The following is a 21,396-nucleotide window of genomic DNA, read 5'->3' as shown; positions in this document are numbered from 1 at the left end:
ATAAACCAAATAAATACCAAACAAATGAGAGAACAATGTCTAGCTAGTTAAGAATAAAAATTTTAAATTAAAAAATTAAAGTACCCATTTTGCTCTTTGGGGACATATCTGGCTAATAGAGTCTAGAGAAAAATGCCTGTATGAGGCAAAACAGGAAAATAATAGATCAGTAAGTCTCAAATTGGTGGGAACAAGAGTCATTATGAATAAAGTAACTTTTTAAGAATGTTTTTTCAGAAAATTCCCGTCAGAGAGATTTTTTTTTCCTTCTGTAAGTGTGATAGTTAATTTTATGTGTCAGCTTGCCTGGGCTACAGAGTGCCCAAATATTTGGTCAAACATTTCAATTGTTTTTGTGAAGATGGTTTTGGATAAAGTTCATATTTAAAGTAGTGGACTTTGAGGAAAGCAGATCGCTCTCCATGATGTAGGTGGAACTCATCTAATCAGTTGAAGGCCTGACTAGAACAAAAAGACTGGCCTCATAAGAGACTCTAAACTCTAGGAAACAAACTGAGGGCTGCTGGAGAGGAGAGGGGTGGGGAGATGGGGTAACTGGGTGATGGACATTAAGGAGGGCACGTGATGTAACTTGCACTGGGTGTTATAAGCAACTGATGAATCACTGAACTCTACCTCTGAAACTAATAATACATTATGTGTTAAATAACTGAATTTAAATAAAATTAAAAAGAGAGAGAGAGACTAGCTTCCTCTGAGCAAGAATTTCCCAGCAGTCCATTGTGTTTTCCTGCTTCATTTGCAATATGGGCTTTTCCTGGTTCTACAGCAGATGACTTAAAAAACTGATGGGGTGCCTGGGTGGCTCAGTCAGTTAAGCATCTGCCTTCAACTCACTTTGTGATCCCAGGGTCCTGCTCAGTAGGGAGTCTGCTTCTCTCTCTCCCCCTGCCCCTCCACCCCGTTCGTGTTTTCTCTCTTTTGCTCACTCTCTTAAATAAATAAAATCTTAAAAAAATAAAAATAAACTCAAAGTGAAATATCAGCTTTCCAGGGGATCAAAATTGCCAGTCCATTCTGCAGATTTTTTATTTGCTAGCCTCTATAATCTCATAAACCAATTCCTTATAATAAATCTCTCATCTGTCATCTATCATCTAGCTAGCTAGCTATCATCTATCATCTCTATCATCTATCTATATCTATCACCTATTATCTATCTATCATCTATCTATCATCTATCAGCTATCATCATCTTATTCTGTTTCTCGGAGAACTCTGACTTACACAGTAGATTTGGAGTATGGTCCAGTAATCTTCACTTTAAGAATCACCACCAAATGACGTATATACACGTACTTGGACCCTACAGCACTTTAAAAAGCAGTGCTTAGTAAGGAGTTTTAAATATACTTGATGTATGTTCAATTAATGTGTTTTAACAATGAATCCCACATATTGGGAGTATTATTTTTTTTTAAGTTTAAATTAAAACCTTTCATATAGTAGTGGCCAAAATAATGTCTATATTTTGAAATCCTCTGATCTTGTCTAAGATCATCTAATCTGCTGATTTGCCCCCCCGTTTTTCTCTGTACAAGTTTGACATGTAGTCACCCTTGTTTCAGGGGCCTCATAATAAAGCAAATGTCATTCTCCTCCAGTCTCAGCCCACACTAACCTGCTGAGGTCATTTAAAGAAAAACCTGCTCATTCAAATCATCTACGATTTCCCAGATCCTAATTGCAGTACATATATTTCTGCCTTTAACTTATAGGAAACTCAGAAATATTAACCTTTTTTTTAAAGATTTTATTTATTTATTCGACAGAGATAGAGACAGCCAGCGAGAGAGGGAACACAAGCAGGAGGAGTGGGAGAGGAAGAAGCAGACTCCCAGCAGAGAAGCCTGATGTGGGGCTCGATCCCAGAATGCCGGGATCACGGCCTGAGCCGAAGGCAGACGCTTAACGACTGCGCCACTCAGGCGCCCCAGAAATATTAACCTTTTGAAAAAGTTTCCCTTCTTTTTGAAACAGTCTTCACCTCAATTTTGTGATACCACATTCCTTTGATATTTCTTTATCCTCTCTGATGGCTTCTTTTTTCAAGCAGATTCATCTTCCTTTCACTATCTATTTAATGTTAGATTTCCTACAATCCTAAATAATTTCCTTTCTTCATTCCACTTTCTTCTCAAGAAACTTTTATTCATAATCACGGCCTAATTTAGTACCCATTTTTCAGCAATCCCTAAGGCTTGTCACCAAAACTTCCTTTGATCTCCACGCAATACACCCAACTGATTTCATAGTATCACAATGGCTCCAACCAAATATTTCTAAAATTGAATGCATGATTTTCTTCCCCGAACTGGCATAAATTCAGTGTTTCCTACTGCACTGTATTTCACCACTATCCAACCAATTGTGAAAAACAGTCTTGTGGTTCCCCTGTCCTTCATCCCTTCTTCAAGTAAGCACTAAGTCCTATAGATTTTGCTCCAAGATGTCTCTCCAATCCATTTACTTCTCTCCATCTCCGTAGCCTCAACAATTAATTATCGATTAACAGTGTACCCTCATCTCAAGCCTGTAATATTTCAATGACCTCCATATGAGTCTTCAGGGGTCCCTTTATCTATTTTCCTTTCTTCACCCAGACAAATCTTTAGTAAACTTACTCAGTTACTTATGGTCTTTTATCAGTTCTTTTAATGAATACAAACTGCATAGTATGACTTATAAGCACTCTATAGCAGTGTTTTCATGTTAAGACCCTGCTCTCTTCTCCCCTGGATAAGGACCACCCTCTATCCTATTCACGTGATTCACCTTCTCTCCAAGATTGGCTGCCCCTGACCAGATCCAGGTACAGCCATTTCAAGACAGTTAATACTAAACACGCAAGTAATTATGTCCATTATTTTCAGACTTGTGACATCAGATTTTGCATTAAATTCATGAAGGTCTGAAAAATGCAGACAAAATTTAATATTTATTCACTACTATATTTTTAATGTTATTATTTTTAAAAAGATTTATTTATTTACATTAGAGAGAGAGAGAGACAGAGCACAGGAGAGGACAGGAGAGAGGCAGAGGGAGAATGAAACCTAAGCGAACTCTGCACTGAGTGTGGAGCCAGATTTGGGGCTGGATCTAATGATGCTGAGATCAGACCTGAGTGAAACCAAGAGTCCCAGGCGTAGCTGACTCCACCGCCCAGCTGCCCCACACTACTATATTTTTAAAGTGCTGTTAAACTATAACATAGTTTCACTTTCACTAGCAATTTTTTCATTTTTTTCTCTAATGAAAACTTCACCTATTTTATATTACTTTTAGCCACTATTTTCCCCAAATATTATTAAATTAGAAACGTTTGCCTTCAGACCCAATTATTTGTCTTTTCTTACTATATCTTTTTTTCCTTTATCCCTCCCTAATAAGTAATTTTTGACAGTGCTATTAATTACTAGCAACAAAATCAAAAGTTATCACCTGTAAAAGTTATGCAAATCTCCCTTGAGCAAACAGCTATACGTGCTTTGATAATGCATTTAAGGGTGATGAAACACAAGAATAAGGTCTTTATGTATTAAACTATTGATACTATTGACAATATTTTGTAGGCGAATCAACAGTTGTTCAGAGAACTTAAGTAGTTTTATATACACCCCCACACAAACACTCACGCACAAATTCTAAGTTACAGAACTAGGATCTAAACCCAAGCCTCTCTTTTTCCATTAACACCACTCTGAGCCACAACAGATGTTAGCTATCTCAAGACTGTGTCATGCATGGCATGGGCTCTTCCAATGGCCGTTTGGTGGAGTCTAAGACAATCCAGATCCTTTGTGCTCAACCTCCATGAACAAAGCCACAGTAACAGAAAAATTAACTAAGATTTTTGGAAAATATATTTGAGGAAATTTGGCTAGTGAGTTATAGAATAAATAGATCTTATTTCTTTGATAAAAGATGGTATGTTCAAAGAAGACTGACAGTCCCAGGCTCAATAACTATGATTATAAATTTTGTGTGTCATCTTTACTGGGCCATGGGGTGCCCAGATACTTAGTCAAACTCTATTCCTGGGTGTGTCTGTGAGGGTGTTTCTGTAAGAAATCAGCATTTTTAAAAAAGATTTTATTTATTTATTTGACAGAGAGAGACAGCCAGCGAGAGAGGGAACACAAGCAGGGGGAGTGGGAGAGGAAGAAGCAGGTTCCCAGCGGGGGAGCCTGATGTGGGGCTTGATCCCATAACGCTGGGATCACGCCCTGAGCCGAAGGCAGACACTTAACAACTGCGCCACCCAGGCGCCCCAGAAATTAGCATTTTTAAAAAAGATTTTATTTATTTATTTGACAGAGAAAGAGACAGCAAGAGAGGGAACACAGCAGGGGGAGTGGAAGAGGGAGAAGCAGGCTTCCTGCTGACCAGGAAGACAGATGTGGGGCTCAATCCTGGAATGCTGGGATCAGGACCTGAGCTGAAGGCAGACTCTTCATAACTGAGCCACCCAGGCACCCAGAAATTAGCACTTGAATTGGTAGATTGAGTAAAGCAGATTTTTCTCCCCAAAGTGGATGAGCTTAATCAAATCTGTTGAAGGATTTAAAAAGTTTAAAAAGGCTGAGGAAGTTGGAATTTACTCTCTCCATGTCCAGTTGTTTTTGAGTTGTGATACCAGTTTTCTCCTTCCATTAGGCTAGAACTTACATCAACACTCTTGGTTCTTAGGCCTTCAGATTTGGACTGGAGCTACACCCTCATCTCCCTTGGGTCTCCAGCTCACCAGCTGCAGATTGTGGGCTTCTCAGCTTCCATAATTGCATGAGCCTATGGAGTTTCTGGGTTTCCTTCTTTTACCTGATTAGAATGAGACACTAACAACTCTATTTCCAGTAGTAGTAAACAGAGTAGAGTACTGATAATCACTATGGACTAATCAGGCAATAGAGATATGCAAAATATCCCCATGGATACTCCCAATCAACTGTTTATAAGAAACAAGGAGTTCAGTGTTTGTATATATGATACTTCCACTGATCCTATGATACAAACATTTTTAGAAAAATAACAAATATAATGAGATTGCCCTGTTGCTACTAATGTTACTAGACAAAGTGGTGAAAGGAAAGGATGAACCCAGGGTTTCAAACTCTCAGCACAAGTTCCACATGAATGACCCCTATCTTCAGAAGCCACAGAGCTGAAATTGTTGAAAATCAAATACAAAATCTCCTACTGCATCTGGCTGAGTTATAGCACAAGTTGTATTTCCAGCCTTGCAGAGTGTTTCTACTGCTAAAATGGTGGCACTGACTCTCAAAGAATGAGATCCTGTTAGCAGAAATGGGGACATGTGGGAAGACTTTGATAAATCTGAGCACATTGAGCCCCTAAATTCTGTTGAGTCTTCCTTGACAGTTGAAGAAGTTTCCCTGCCCGCATTGGAGTGGCCTCTACAACACAGTGGAAGTGGTTTCCCTACCCACAATGGTATCAGCCTTACCACTAACAAAGGTGTAGGTCTTTCCATTGCTGTTTGAGGGGATTAACCTTGCATTGCCTGAGGAAGTGGTAATAGCCTTTTATGGGGAAGCTGGCCACACAATGATGATTCTCCTCAAGACCCACCCCACCACTTTTTTTTGCTTCTAGACCTATAACTAGACATAAGTCCCAGCAGGGTCCTAAAGGTGAAGTACAAAGTACAGCCCATGAGGAGATGCATTATACTCCAAAAGAACCATTTGAGTTTTCTCAATAGTTTACACAAGCAGAAATCGTGGGAACATGTGTGGAAACTAAGGATATGGAATAATGGTAGAAGGAACACAGGTCGGGCCACATTTATTGATATTGGCATATTAGGCAGAGATTATTCATTAAATGCTTCAGCTTGAGGAGTAGAAAAGACTCTAACAGTTTGGTAGGCTGACTAAAACATGGACCAAAAGGTGGGCCTTGGTGTGCCTTGGAAATGACGGACCTGCCTTGGATTATGTAGAGGAGGGGATGCAAAGGCTTAGGGAGATTGGAATATCAGTTTGGCTTTGTCATTTAAGACCTACGCACTTTTCCCGGAAGTTCCAGAAGAAATATCTCTCACCAATAATGTGAAAAAGTTCACCAAATGAAATTGGTGAAGCAATCCCCATCACTCTTAAAGAGCTCTGTAATTGATCTCTTCTGTAGGCAAGACTTTACATGGGGAACTGATGTCACTGAATTGAGAAACTTAAATGCAATGGGAATAATTTGATCTCTGGGTGACAATGGCCAAGTGGCAGCAATCACAAAAGGCAAGGTGGGTGTGATTACTATAATGGCCAGTGGAGTCAAAACAGCAACCAAAATAGTCTGACCCTCACAGACCCATGGTGGTGACTAGTTGATTACGGTGTTCCTAGAAATGCAATAGATAGGAAGTTTATTAAATTCTTGTTTGCTCTGTATAAGCAGAAAAGTTCTAGGTCAAGTGAGCATAAATCCAACCTGAATCACAAAAACAAAGTCACAACTTTTCTTTTTTTGGTTTAAATTCATTTTATTTATTTATTTATTTATTTATTTATTTATTTATTATTTTAAAATTATTTTTATTTATTTAAATTCAATTAATTAACATATGGTGTATTATTAGTTTCAGAGGTAGAGTTCAGAGATTCATCAATCTTACATAATACCCAGTGCTCATTACATGACGTACTCTCCTTAATGTACATCACCCAGTTACTCCATCCCGCATCCTCCTTCCCTTCCAGCAACCCTCAGTTTGTTCCCTATGATTAAGAGTCTCTTATGGTTTGTCTCCCTCTCTGATTTTGTCTTGTTTTATTTTTCCCTCCCTTCCCCTATGATCCTCTGTTTTGTTTCTTAAATTCCACATATGAATGAGATCACATAATAATTATCTTTCTCTGTTTGACTTATTTCTCCTAGCCTAATACCCTCTAGTTCCATCCACGTTGTTGCAAATGGCAAGATTTCATTTTTTTAATGGCTGAGTAGTATTCCATTGTGTGTGTGTATGTATGTGTATATATATACCACCTCTTCTTTATCCATTCATCTGTCAATGGACATCTGGGCTATTTCCATAGTTTGGCTCTTGAGGACATTGCTGCTATAAACATTGGGGTGCAGGTGCTCCTTCGGATCACTATATCTGTATCTTTGGGATAGATACCTAGTAGCGCAATTGCTGGGTCATAGGGTAGCTGTATTTTCAAATTTTTGAGGAACTTTCATACTGTTTTCAGAGAGGTTGCACCAGTTTGCATTCCCACCAACAAAGTAAGAGGGTTCCCCTGTATCCTCACCAACATCTGTTGTTTCCTGACTTGTTAATTTTAGCCATTCTGACAGGTGTGAGGTGGTATCTCATTGTGGTTTTGATTTGTATTTCCCTGATGCTGAGTGATGTGGAGCATTTTTTCATGTGTTTGTTGGCCATTTTGGATCTCTTCTTTAGAGACATGTCTGTTCATGTCTTCTGCCCATTTCTTGATTGGATTTTTGGTTCTTTGTGTGTTGAGTGTGATACTTTCTTTATAGATTTTGGATACTAGACCTTTATCTGATAAAATATTTGCAACTATCTTCCCCCATTCCGTAAGCTGTCTTTTGGTTTTGTCGACTGTTTCTTTGGCTGTGCAAAAGCTTTTGATCTTGATTAAGTCCCAATAGTTCATTTTTGCCTTTGTTTCTCTTGCTTTTGGCAGTGTGTCTAGGAAGAAGTTGCTGTGGCTGAGGTTGAAGAGATTGCTGCTTTTGTTCTCCTCTAGGATTTTGATGGATTTTTTACGGATTTCTCTTTCACATTTAGGTCTTTCATCTATTTTGAGTCTTTTTTTTTTTTTTTTTTTGGTATGGTATAAGGCAGTGGTCCAGTCTCATTCTTCTGCATGTGGCTGTCTAATTTTCCCAACACCATTTGTTGAAGAGACTGTCTTTTTTCCATTGGATATTCTTTCCTGCTTTGTTGAAGATTAGCTGACCATAGAGTTGAAGGTCCATTTCTGGGTTCTGTATTCCATTCCATTGATCTGTGTGTCTTTCGTGCCAGTACCATACTGTCTTGAAGATTACAGCTTTGTAATAGAGCTTGAAGTCCAGAATTGTGATGCCACCAGTTTTGGTTTTCTTTCTCAACATTCCATTCACTCTTCAGGGTCTCTTCTGGATCCATACAAATTTTAGGATTATTTGTTCCAGCTCTGTGAAAAAAGTTGATGGCATTTTGATAGGGATTGCATTGAATGTATATATTGCTCCAGATAGCATAGACATTTTAAAAATATTTGTGTGTCTGCCATCTTGGAAAGTGAGTCACAGTTTTTCCATCAATCCCCAGGCTTGACCCAGTTTACAGACCCAGACTCCTTGAATGAAGAGGAGGTCAGGTTCCTTTGAGGAAAAACCCAGTACCAAAACCCCACTCCCTAAAACTGACCCTGTTAAATTATTCTCACAGCCTTCTCCAAAAAGACTTATGGCCTTTCACCAGGGTAACTATAAATTGGGGGACAATAAAATTTCTGACCTTTCAGGGAGTACTCGACCCTGCCTCCGAACTGACAATAATTACACAACACCCAAATGTAACTGTGGCCCACTAGTCAGAGCAGGAGCTTATGGAGGTCAAGTGATCAATGAAATTTTAGCTCAGGTTCATCTCACAGTGGACCCAGTGGGTCCCTGAATGGTCTCTGCAGCTATTTTCTCAGCATCAGAATGCATACTTGAAATAGATACACAGTAGCTGGCAAAATCTGCACATTGGATCCCTGATTAAGAAATGCCAAGTGGAAGCTGCTAGAATTCCATCTACCTTGGAAAATAATAAAGGAAAAGGAAAAGGGGCTGCAGAGATTAGTGCCATCATCAAGGACTTAAAAGGGTGGTGATTCAACTAGCCATTCAACTAGCCTATTTGATCTGTGCTGAAGACAGATGGATCTTGGACAATGACAGTGATTTATTCTAAACTCAACCAGTAGTGACTCTTGTAGCTGACACACCAGATACGGTTTCATGGCTTCAGCAATTTAACATAATTCCTGGTACCTGATATGCAACTATTGATCTGACAAATGTCTTTTTCTTCATATTTGACCATAGGCTCATAAAAAGCAGGTTGCTTTCAGCTGGCAATGCCAGGAATGCATTGGCCTATCTCAGGTTTGTATCAATAGTATCATAATTCAGTCTGCAGAGATTTTATCACCTTTACTTTCCACACAACATCATACAGTAGGTCCATTACACTGATGACATTAAGCTGAATGGCCCAGTGAACAAGAAATAGCAACTACTCTAGATTTACTGTAAGAGTTTTGCATGTCAGTGGGTGGGAAATAAATTTGACTAAAATTCAGAGGCTTCCTCCCTAAGTAAAATTTCTAGAGTTCCAGTGATGTGTAACATGTTGAGATACCTCTTATAAGGTGAAAGATAACCAGCCCCTTCTAGCTCTTCCTACAACCAAGAAAGAAGCACAACTCCCAGTGAACCTGTTTGGATTTTGGAGGCAACGTCTTCTTCATTTGGGTTGTTACTCCAGCCTATTTACTGAGTAGCTCAAGAAGCAGTTAGTTTTGAGTGGGTCTCAGAATAAGAGAAGAGTCAGCAACAAGCTTCTCTCTCACTTGGTCCCTATGATTCAACAGATTCAATGATGCTTGAAGTGGCTGTGGCAGATAGAGCTGCTGTTGGGAGTGTTTGGCAGGCCCATATGGGTGACTCACAGCACAGACCCTTAGTATTTTGGAGCAAATCCCTGCCATCCTCAGCACATAAGAGTGAGAAAGGTCAAAGAAAAACCATAACAGCCTAATCAAGGTAGGCCTATTAATGGTCTTGACCCTTCAGGAATGAAGATTTGAATCATTCCACCAGGTAAAGAATTATGACCAACTCAGGTGCTTGCTATGTGCAAGGGGAATACAAAATGGATAGTGGAAGGAGGTAGTTATAAATACCAGCTATGACCACATGACCACTTACAGAAACGAGGACTAAATATTTTCTTTTTATTTTGTGTAAATACATTTATAGGTAGATAGATATAAGTATAAATTAAAATATCTTTATTCTCTTTCCTCTCTTATTTCCTTATCATCTAACATAAGATGCATTGGCTTTCTATCATAGTATTTAAGTATCATTAATTTCAGCCATAATATTTAAGTTATGAAGTATCAATTAGAAGAGTGAACTTTACTCAAGGTCTTTACTTCTTTTTCTGAGTAAGGGTTTAGCACATTTTTAGTTGTATGCAGGATACATACTGTATAATGTTAAGCAGAATTATGATCTTGTGAATGTCTTTATTTGGAGATTAAGTAAGGTTTAGGGAGATGTGTATGGGTACCAAATTGACAAGAGATGGGCTTGGGATAGTTAATTTTGTGTCAACTTGACTGAGCCATGCATTGCCCAAATATCCAGTTAACATTATTTTTGAGTATGTCTGTGATGATGTTTCTGGATGAGATTAGCACTTGAATTGGTAGACTGACTAATGCAGATTGCCCTCACCAATGGGGGTGGGCATCATCCAATCCTCTGAGGGGCTGATAAAACAAAAAGACTGGGGAAAGGGGAATTCACTTTCTCTCTGTCTATCTTTAAGCTTTAACATCAGTTTCCTGCCCTTGGACTGAAACATCCCTAGCTTTCCTGATCCTAGGTCATGTGCACTATGATTGGAATTTACAGCACTCAGTATCTAGCTTACTGACTGTAGATCATGGGACGTCTCAGCCTCCATTATCATGTAAGCCAATTCCTTATAAGCTCCTTCTCTTTCCCATTTATATATGAAGTTGGTTTGAATGTTTTTCTTCCCAAAAGATTAATGATTAAACTATTAAAGTTTCAGAATTTTGTATTTAGTACCTGGGAGTACTTTTGACCCCTTTCTCAAAACTATGCTTAGCAAATTTTGATTTCTACTTCATTTAAAATAGATCATCATATGTTTCAGCTTAATGTAGCCATCCCAGCAGATTATTAGGACTAGATAAAAATATCCCTATGAGAACATAAAATCTCAAGGTATGAGTGAGCCCCCCCATCAATATAAATTAAGTGTCTCTTATACAGTCTTGTGTTCCATCCCTCCTTACACCATACAACCCCATACATGATATCCCAGTTACTACTAGGCCCCATAATTTTTTTTACCATGTAAGCTATTACTTCTAAAAACAAATGCTATTCTTCCCTATTTAGGTTGTGTTCTTTGTCTTCTGGAAGTCATCATCTGGACACAAAGACAATAAGGGGAAGACTCATCCTGTGAGGTACCTGCTTAAGGTAAGATCATTAAATGGTCTCCGGTCATAGGAAGACTATTATTCTCTGGCAAAGGATAGAGACAAGTTATAGTTTCTGAGGGCAGAGAGGAATTTTGGAATCTAAGATGTGCAGAGTCATCTGATGAAATATTCCTATGTCAGGTCTCTGGAACATGATATTTATTTTTTCTAGTCAAGGTTGATTTTTACTTACAGATGTACATGACTTTTGTAATTGGATTTTGGGCCAAATTCTTATCACAATCTACCCTGAAGTTCCAGAACATGCAAATTTTCATCAAAGCAGCCTTAGAAACATTCCAAATTTCATATAATTCATTCAGTTTTCAGCTAGTGACCAGAACCTTTCATTTTCTTTTTCTAAGTTTCCTATTAGCCAGCCCTCATCACAATGCCTATGATCACCTCCATACCAACCAAGGACCACCCCATCATATACTCTTTGCCTTCCACTGCACTCACAGAAATTGATCACAAGTGAATAACTTAATATTTTAATAACCCGTGTACTGGGGGTCATTACTGCTCTATCTGCTTCTAGTAATGGAGTCCCCCTTGTCCTCATTCTAACTGACAAAATCCCATTCAGAAAATCTACTTCTTGAAGCCACTCAGTTACCAGTTATTCTAGGAAGTGTGGTTCCTGGAAAACAAAGCCTGAGTGAAAGGCATCTAATGCTTTTTGCAGAAGTGCAACACAAAGAAACAGGAAGGCAAGAAAGGGAATGAGATAGGAAAAAAGAAAGAGTAAATGTAAGTTGAGCATTACTCAATATCAAGGATGATTTTTTTACCTCACAGGATCATCTTTAGAAAAGTCGTTTAGATTACTTTGTCCCAGGAGCAGAAAGCAGAACAAGGGGGGAAAGCTTATCCATCGCTCTAGTCCTTACATTGGTAAAAAGTTGCTCTATGTGACACTACCTTTACCACATTTGTGCATGATGCGTGCGTCCACATACAGGAAAATGCCTCTCTTCAGTGACAACTGGTAAGTCATAGGCTGTTAGGTGAGGCGCACATAATAAGGGCATGAAAAAAGGTAATATCGGGCTTGCTTTGAATCAGTTGTCATAACAATTAGTCTAAATAATTATCCAAAATCCTTGAAAGAGGTATAGCCACAGTGGTCTGAGGTGGTTCTCAAGAGATGATCGTACAGAAACAACCGTAGAGTAAATGTAAGACAGTTGGATACAGCATACTATAATTCTTTACCTCTGTCGATGATGGAACTGCAGAAGATCTGTGGGGACCAAGGCAAATTCATTATTGGAGTATGAGTCTACCTTACAAAATATAGCGTTGTCCCATTCAGTATGATACAGTGTCAATGTAATGAATCTCCCACCAGGCCAGCTAGCTGTGCCTCCCGGAGTTGTTGTCTTTTCTGAGACTTAGATTCAGCATCTATATTTGACAGGTTAGGCATTCATTAATTCCAGGTCATCCTTGGGTAGTAGAGGACCACATTGTTGATTCCATGAATGGTCTCCAGTTTGGCTGTATAGTTACTCTATATTGATCCACTGATCAAACATCTGTGTGTCTGGAGAAAGAGACTGCCAGATGCCCACAGCACATATCATTTTACTTACCTGATTATTGAGAATCTCCTCCTCAACTGTGGATATCACTTGGTATTTACATGGGAATGAATATCTTCACAATTTGTGTTCATTCTGAATAATCCTCACATATACTTCTCCCCCAAATTTCTTTGTCACTAATTTTCCAATTGTGTTCTTTTCAAGTTCTTGACCAGCCATCTAACCCATCAATCTCTGACCATGAGCCAGTTTAGATTTATATCTCTAGTTACTTATCCTTCCTCCCAGATGGACAACCAGATATATCACTCAAATTTCTATTTAATGTGAAAATTTAACTTTACTTCTGTCTTTCAAAGTCACCCCCAAAATGAACTGTAGTGTGGCATCTATTTCTAGCTGGTATTTTTCTCACTTCCATTGATAAAACCATTTCTTTTTACTTCTCCACTATATGACCATATGAAACCTTTTCCAAAACCACCTCCCCACCCTATCCCAAGGCCCCCACACATGGTTGAGGTGAAGAGAGAGAATTAATGCAACATGTACCGTGGGTGTCTGAGCCATCTCTTCATGTAATTTACTGTGCTTTTTTGGAACTGCTCAGGCCTGGCCTCCAATATACCCCTTTGAGTTTATGATAGAACACTGCTGTGCATTTCCAAATTTAGAGTCTGTTGGGTCAGGCTGGACAAATTAGATCAGATTCTTGCTGGTGAGCATATACTATATTAAAGTTATAGGGTGTTTACTGCTTAGTGTTCACCAGGTACCATTAGTATAATGTCATCAAAGTAATACATCTATTTTGGCAATAAATTCTGAGCTATATCATGTTCTGAGATATATCAAGATGATCTAGTTCCCTCTGGGATACCTTATGGCAGAGATCAGGACAGCTAATATATACTTGGGCTTGACAGTAAAGAAATGTTCATGGCCTTTATGCTTGTAAATAAAAGCTAGTATTCCATTTTGCAGAATGTAGTCATCCAAGAAAATGGCTGGAGGTTTTCTGGGTTAGGTTTGGGAGAAGAAGTGCCATAATGATACCTGTGGCCATGGTACAGTGTCCTTTAACAAGGGGGTCCTTACGGTCCTTTTCCCAAGCGAATGATTCCTGATCTGGGAAGAGCTTCCACTAGCAACCATACCTAAGTTGAGGGCTGGATAAGGGACAGTGAGTCATCTCTCTGAAAATTTGAGTTAAGATTCTGGTCAACATTCTTAGAATCTTCCCAGCATATAAAGCAACTACTTAGTCCCCTCCAACCTATTTCTAGGAATCAAGTCTAAAATTAACTACCCATTGTCACAGATTTCTGTGAATCAAAACTCAAATTACCCGTCAGTCCCTCTGGCTTATTGCAGAAATTGAATCCACTTGACCTTTAAAACCAGATAATTACCAGCGATATTAGCAACTTCCACTACATCTACAGAGAACAGTCATCACAATAGGCCATCACCAATTGACTTTGACAATGCATTCTTAAGGTTTTGTTGCAAAGCAAGCCCTCTGGGCCCTCCAGGGAAATATGGTTAAGAAGTGGTTGAGTGGGTTGCACAGACTAGCTTCATTTCAGCATAATCTGAAGGCCTAAAATTCTATCCTATAGTTCATGCTATGGAATTTCAAATATTTAAGCATCATTAACTATATCCAGGTTTTGGTAGCCAAATTACCTAATCATTAATTCACGTCCTAGATGATGAAACAAATATTACATCCTAATTCAATGTCAAAAAATTCATCTTTGTCAATTCACCTATTTTATCCCATTCCAATGACATTCTTAGAATTCATTCTAATCTATGATCTCAGGTACTTACCAATACAGATTAGCTAGTCATGTGATCCTACTTCTTAAACAAAAAAATTCTTTATCCTCTCTGTCCAGGCTATGTTGATATCTAATTCTCTAATTATGAGTCTGATTGTAATAAGAGTTGATGGGATTGAATGCTGAGATAGCTCAGAGATATCCAATTGAGAGATATCTTGATTTGAACACATCTAAAATTTATACCATAATTTTTACCCCAAACTTTAGCTTTATCCAGTGTTTTCTACTCAATTAATCATGACATCCTGTCAATTTAACCCCTTTCACATTTCCCTTGTCAATTCACTACTGCCCATCTTAAGAGTCACCATTTTAGTGCAACCTCCATTTTGTCAATGTAAACTTTATTTCACCATAGCATTTGGTCCACTTTTGCCCTGGCCCCTGGTTGATTCATGGAAAACAAAAGACAGAGTCATTTTATAATAAATGTTATGTGAAATCAATGTGATGACAAAGAAAAGATAATAAAAATAAGTTGTTGAAAATTTACACCTTTTACAAAATTCATATCATTATGTATGAACTGGTTAATAGAAGAAAATCATTATTCTCTTCAGAAATGTTATAACTATACTCCCACTGAAATTGAAGGTTTCCCCACATCCATGCCAAATTATCATTTTAATTTTACAGGCCCACTTTTTGTCTGATAAGCTGTTTTATTATACCACTTTACATTTGGATTTTCTTTGGCACCTTTGGATACATTTATTGACTATATTTCTTTCATTACTTGGGTAAACTATTCATTCCTTTATTCTTTTTTTTTCAGAGTTTACTAAGTAATAGTAAATTTTATTGAGTGATAGTACAAGGCTCTCGAAGAAGGAGGGGACCTGAGAGGGTTGCCCTATTCTTTTTTTTGTTCCTAACTTCTTAATGATCATTTTGCTATATATGTTCATCATATGTTAATTCACTCAATGAGACTTTTGGAATACACACACACACATACATGCAAACACACACATTGCTAGGCACTGAGGACAGACAGTAAATAAAACAGATAAAACCTTTTGATTTCACGGTTTCATGGAACTTCCATTTTAGTGTAGGGGACACACATCAGCAAAATAAGTAAATATATATTCACACCATACATATGTGTATATGTTCTTGGAATTAAGACTTTTCTCTGTGAGTACAAGTGGAGATGGTTTGCAATTTAAATAGAATTATCGTGAACTTCACTGAGAAGGTGACATTAAGCAAATACTCAAAAAAAGTGATGTAATAAACCTTCTTGGTATTTGAGGAAAGACATTTCGAGGCAGAAGCAACAGGAAGCTCAAAATTCATGAGACCGTGAAGCCACTGTGACTGGTGTAAAATGAGCAAGAGTAGAAGAGTAGAATCAGTGAGTCCATGAATATAAAACTAAAATATGATAAGCACTTTGAAGGGAAAGTGTTTGGTCACTAACGAAGAAATTATTAAGCCAAAAAGGATCTAGAACTTGAAGATTTGGAAAATTCTTTGCCTATCAATATAGCAGAAAAATGAGAACATGTGTTTTGGAGAAAACACCGAAAGTGTGACTGGACAATCACTCCATAAAGAAATTACCCATAATTTTCATCAGCCATATCATCAGAAGCCAGAAATAGAGATAGGAATGAACCAGCAAAGACACTGCAAATTTGAACTAAAGATGGATGAGGCAAGATGAAATAAAAGGTTTTCAGACTGTTGGGATCCAATGAACATGCTTTATCCTTCAAGAAAAGGGAGGGATAACCTTAAAGACTATTAGGTCTCATCAGGGCTGCCACTCCCATCACAAACCCAGAACATATGGCAAGAGGAGGAAGTGGGGAATGGGGAAGGACAAGGCTGTTTTCTCCTCAATTTCAGAGTGTGGGGCGACCTCCTCAGTTTCAGAGGGCTCCTACTCAGGGCTTCAGGGGCAAGGCTGCACTCAAAGCTGAGAAACCTAGGGCCCCATCTCTCATCAGTGGGCCCACAAAGCAGAGCATTCAGCCAGGGGATTACTCTTGAGCCCTAAGAGTAGTGGAATTTTCCTACATTTTGGACAGGCTTGGAGCCTGTCCTTCCTTTATTCTTTCTGATTTCTCCCTTTTGGAATAAGAATGTCTATCTGAACTGATCCCACCATTATATCTTGTAAGTACATAACTTGTCTGCTTTCAGTTTCACAGCTAGAGAGGAATTTTGCCTCCAGGTGAATCACACTTGAAGGTTCACCGGACATAATTTAGATAAGACATTAGACTTGGAATTGATGCTGGATAGGTTAAGACTTGAGGCTACTAGGATGGGGTGAATATATTTAACATGCAAGAAGGATATGCTACTTGAAGGGCCAGAGGATGGAATATTATGAACTAAATTTGTCTTTCCAGATTCATCTATTGAAGCCCTAACCCCCATTGTGGTCTATTTGGAGTTAGGGCCTTTAAGGAGATAATTAAGAGAAATGAGGACATAAGGGTTGAGGCTTAATCTGATATGACTGGTGTCCTTATAAGAAGGGATGAAACACCAGTGAGCTCTCTGTCAGTCCATGAACGTAAACAAAAAGTAATATGAGGAAACAGTGAAAAGACAGCCATCTGCAAGCGAGAAAGAGAGGTTCCACCAGGCATCAATTCTCTGGAACTTTGATTGTGTACCTCCAGGCTCGAAAACTGTGGGAAAATTAATTTCTATTATTTAAGTCACCCAGCCAGTGGTATTTTGAAATGGCAGCCTGAGAAGGCTAATATAAGTCCCTTTGGGATTGAATTGAGGGGATCATTTTGATGTATGCTAACCATGTGGTCTTCTTTCTAAGGACTCGCTTTGCCTTTAATAATTGGGTCCTGAGTCAGAAAACTGGTTCAGGCAGGAGTAGGATGAGGTAGTAATTTATAACTTTGGGGGAATGGTTTCCCTTAGCCTACTGATCATCCATTTTTGGTTTATTTCTATTGTAGTTGTTGAGCAAAAGCCAGTGGTATGCTTACACGGTCTGACTACTAAATTTTCAGGACTTTGTGAGCCAATCATTGAATATAGTTATTATTAAAAACTACATTATTTAAACCTAAAATTAAATAAATCATATTAAAAACAGAGGTAATAAATACTTAGCATAACTCAGTTCCTGGTTTGTTTGTTTTGTTTTGTTTTGTTTAACTATATTTTACCATTATCTACATGTGAAGTTTTTTACGTCTACTATGTCCGTATAATAGAACTACTATATAACCACGCACTACTGCACATCTCTTTTCAACTCTGGCATTTAGTGATGTCACATTGGTAGCTTGAAATTCATTATGGTGGGAGTAATTACATCGCAGGAATCAGCAATTATAAATTGTTGTTGTTTTTCTCTGTAGCACCAGGTTAAAGACCAGTGCATAAGTAAAAATATCCTTTCTAGCTCTCCATCCGTCTTACCTCAGAGACATTTAACATTTCTATAACTTTTTCTTGGTCAGGAATCTAGATGCTACTCCAAACTCAACCCTCATTACAATATTTGTCAACCTTGTTTCAGAGTTGAGCTGTGCCATTGTCATGACCTCTACTACTCCAAGATCCTATCAGTCTCAATGCTGTCTGTAAATCCAATTCTGTGAAGACATCTCCTATTGTGAGCCTTGGTCTAGAGAGGAAAGCTGCAGTAAGCTTCTCAGTGATGCTTATGGTCTTCCAGTTCATACCTTGTTGCTTTCTTAATAGGGTGTCCATCATACCATCCCATAGAAGGCTTGGTGGATTTTCTGCCCATATAGAGTATACCCACTACAGAATGCCAACTGCTATAAGTATTTTTGTGTTTTTATCTCCTCTATCTCCCACAGCAATTCTGGCATTTTACTCTGCTTAGCATGGGCTATTACTTTCTTCAATCTTTCTGGAGTTATTTTAGCAGTTTATCAGCACCCTCTCACAACATTTTGCCAGGTTATTAAATTTTATGTCTTAAAAGAGTACTCCAGCGTTGATAAAATCTCCCTTATCCAGCTTTGTGTTTCTTTCTTGCTCTAGCGCTCCTGGAATCCAATTACACTGTGTACTGTCTAGGTGTCTTTACATATTGGTCAGGTCTGAATTTCTCCTGAGTATCAGGCTAACAGCTAATCTTAGTTATTGGCTTTATGATCAGGAGGGGAAGGAAGGGGTAATTGTAAGGAGGGTGCGTAGTTGATGGCAGAGGATTCAGCACCATCTTTAAGCAAGGATAAACTTTAGACTTAAACAATGGAGAATATGCCATTTTCAAAGATCTAGAGAGCTCAACATTTAGAGGGTTCTAGATTTTTGAGGTTTTTGAGAAAGCTTTTATGGAAAGACACTCTACAAATGGTGGGAAGTATTTGTAATACATATATCTGACAAAGAAATTGTTTCCATATTGTTTATATATTAGTTTACAACTCATTATATATATATTTTTATAGGATGATTTGCCTTCTTTTTAATGAGTTGTAAGACATATATATATAAGCATAACAACATAACAAATACAAGATATATATATACATATATATATGTATATATATATATCTTACAACCCATTAAAAAGAAGATAAATCATCCTATAAAAATTGGCAAAGTATCTGAATAGAGAGTTCACCAAAAAAGATATATTGGGATGCCAGGGTGGCTTAGTCAGTTGTGTCTGCCTTTGGCTCAGGTCATGAACCTAAGGTCCTGGGATCAAGTCCTGCATCTGGCTCCTTGCTCAGTGGGGAGTTTACTTCTCCCTCTGCTTGCTTCTCCCTCTGCCTGATGCTCCCCCTGCTTGTAAGTGCTCTCTCTCTCTCTCTCCAACAATTAAAAAAATAAAATCTTTAGAAAAAAAGATATGTTAATTGCCATACGCACATGAGAAAATGTGCAGCAGATTATCAAGAGATTAAAACTACATTTAGATACAGCCATATATCTACCGAAATGGTGAAAATTAAAAAGACTGACTATATCAGGAACTGCAACTGTTCTCCATATTAATGGAGGGAATGGTACAACCTCCTTGAAAGATATTTGATGTTTATAAAATTAAACACATATTTTCTTTCTTAAAAACAGCTTTATTGAAACTGCACATATTTAATGTGTACAATTTAATGAGTTTGGACATATGCAAACACCCACGGTACCACTATCACAATCTAGATAATAGACATGTCCATCACCTCCCAGATCACATGTTGAGTGTTCTTATCACAAAGAATACAAACATATTTTCTATATGACCTAACAATTCCACTAATAGGTATTTCCTCAAGATTAGAAAATAAATGTCCACAGAAAGACTAAGAGAAATATCGATGTTGATTTTATGATAGTCAAAAAGGAGAGACAAATGGAGTAATGGATAAGCAAATTATTATATATTTACACAATGAGAGTCTACTCAGCAATGAAAAGGAATGAGGGGCTGGTCTATGCCACAATCTAGATGAAACAAAACATTTTACTTTGCAAAAGATACCAAAGTCACAAGGGTGCATACTGTGTGATTCCATTTATATAAAATTCTAAAACCAGCAAAACTCATGTCTGTTGATAGTAGATTAGTGGCTGCCTGATTCCTGGGATGAACTGCAAATGTTCATCAGCAAACACTTTGAGGTGATGGAAGTGTTTTATATTTTAAGTGAAATTTCGTATCTTCATTGCTTTTCCCTAGGAACAAAACTAAATTTCATTCAACCATGATAGTGCAATCCCTATATTTTCCTATATATGCATTTCTAATAGTCTTATGGATAGAATATTTTGGTGATGACATAGGTAGAAATGTTCATTTCTCCTCAAAATTTTAGTCTTCTTTCTGTCCCAAAACGGAAGGAATAATTTTGTTATCTGCATTTCATCTTGCGTAATTTTGTTTTGAGTGATGATAGAAGTGACCAGACCTATATATTCAAGGCCATCTGGAAGAGTTTAATCCTGTATTAAATGGGATTATTCTCTTCACATTTTTTTTTCTTTTCGTTTCTTTGTCTTTTACTTTCCTCCCTATTCTCATTTCCTTTTCTCTCACAGCGTCCCTGTCAGAACAAATGTGGTGTTATTCCTGAAGCAGCTTATAGGACATCAGCTGCCTCTGTGTCGATTTTTAATGTATTTATTGAAAGAGAATATGAAACCATTTAAAAATTCTGATGAGGGCAGATTTCAAAAGGAGATTGTTTCCTGATAACCTAACACTAGCCTAATAGCATTACCGTCTTGAATATTGATGATAATATTCTGATTACCTTTTAAGTTTATCTTCCTTTTTCTCTCTTTGTTTTCTGTCTGTGTAGGGGTGTGTGGGCATGCATGCAGCCATGATAGCATCTGAGAAAGAGAGAAAATTGTTTTTGTTCTTGTTTCAGTAGCCAGCTTGAAACATTGCTTTCTTATCTTTGATTTAATCACCTTTAAGATTGTCTTTCTAAACATATGATTGTTGTGTCAAGCACATGTCTAAAGATATGGCTTAAATCATGCCTTTTAATTAATTAATATTCTTATCTCCTATGGCCCCGGAAGGACACTAGTTATGTACTACTCTTGAAATAATCGAAAAAAGTCTCTTGAATTTTTTTTTTTTGTTTGTTCAGTGGGGATCCTCTACCAAGAAAATAGGAATCTATGAGCTTGTTATTTTTTTACATTTTAGTGAACTTCCTCCTTCTTCAGCAAATGGTTTTTTTTTTTTTTTTCGTTTTACAGGAGGAAATT

This window comes from Ursus arctos, unplaced genomic scaffold (assembly GCF_023065955.2).
Source record: "Ursus arctos isolate Adak ecotype North America unplaced genomic scaffold, UrsArc2.0 scaffold_26, whole genome shotgun sequence".
In the NCBI taxonomy this organism is placed as follows: domain Eukaryota; kingdom Metazoa; phylum Chordata; class Mammalia; order Carnivora; family Ursidae; genus Ursus; species Ursus arctos.
This window is presented reverse-complemented; position numbering follows the sequence as displayed.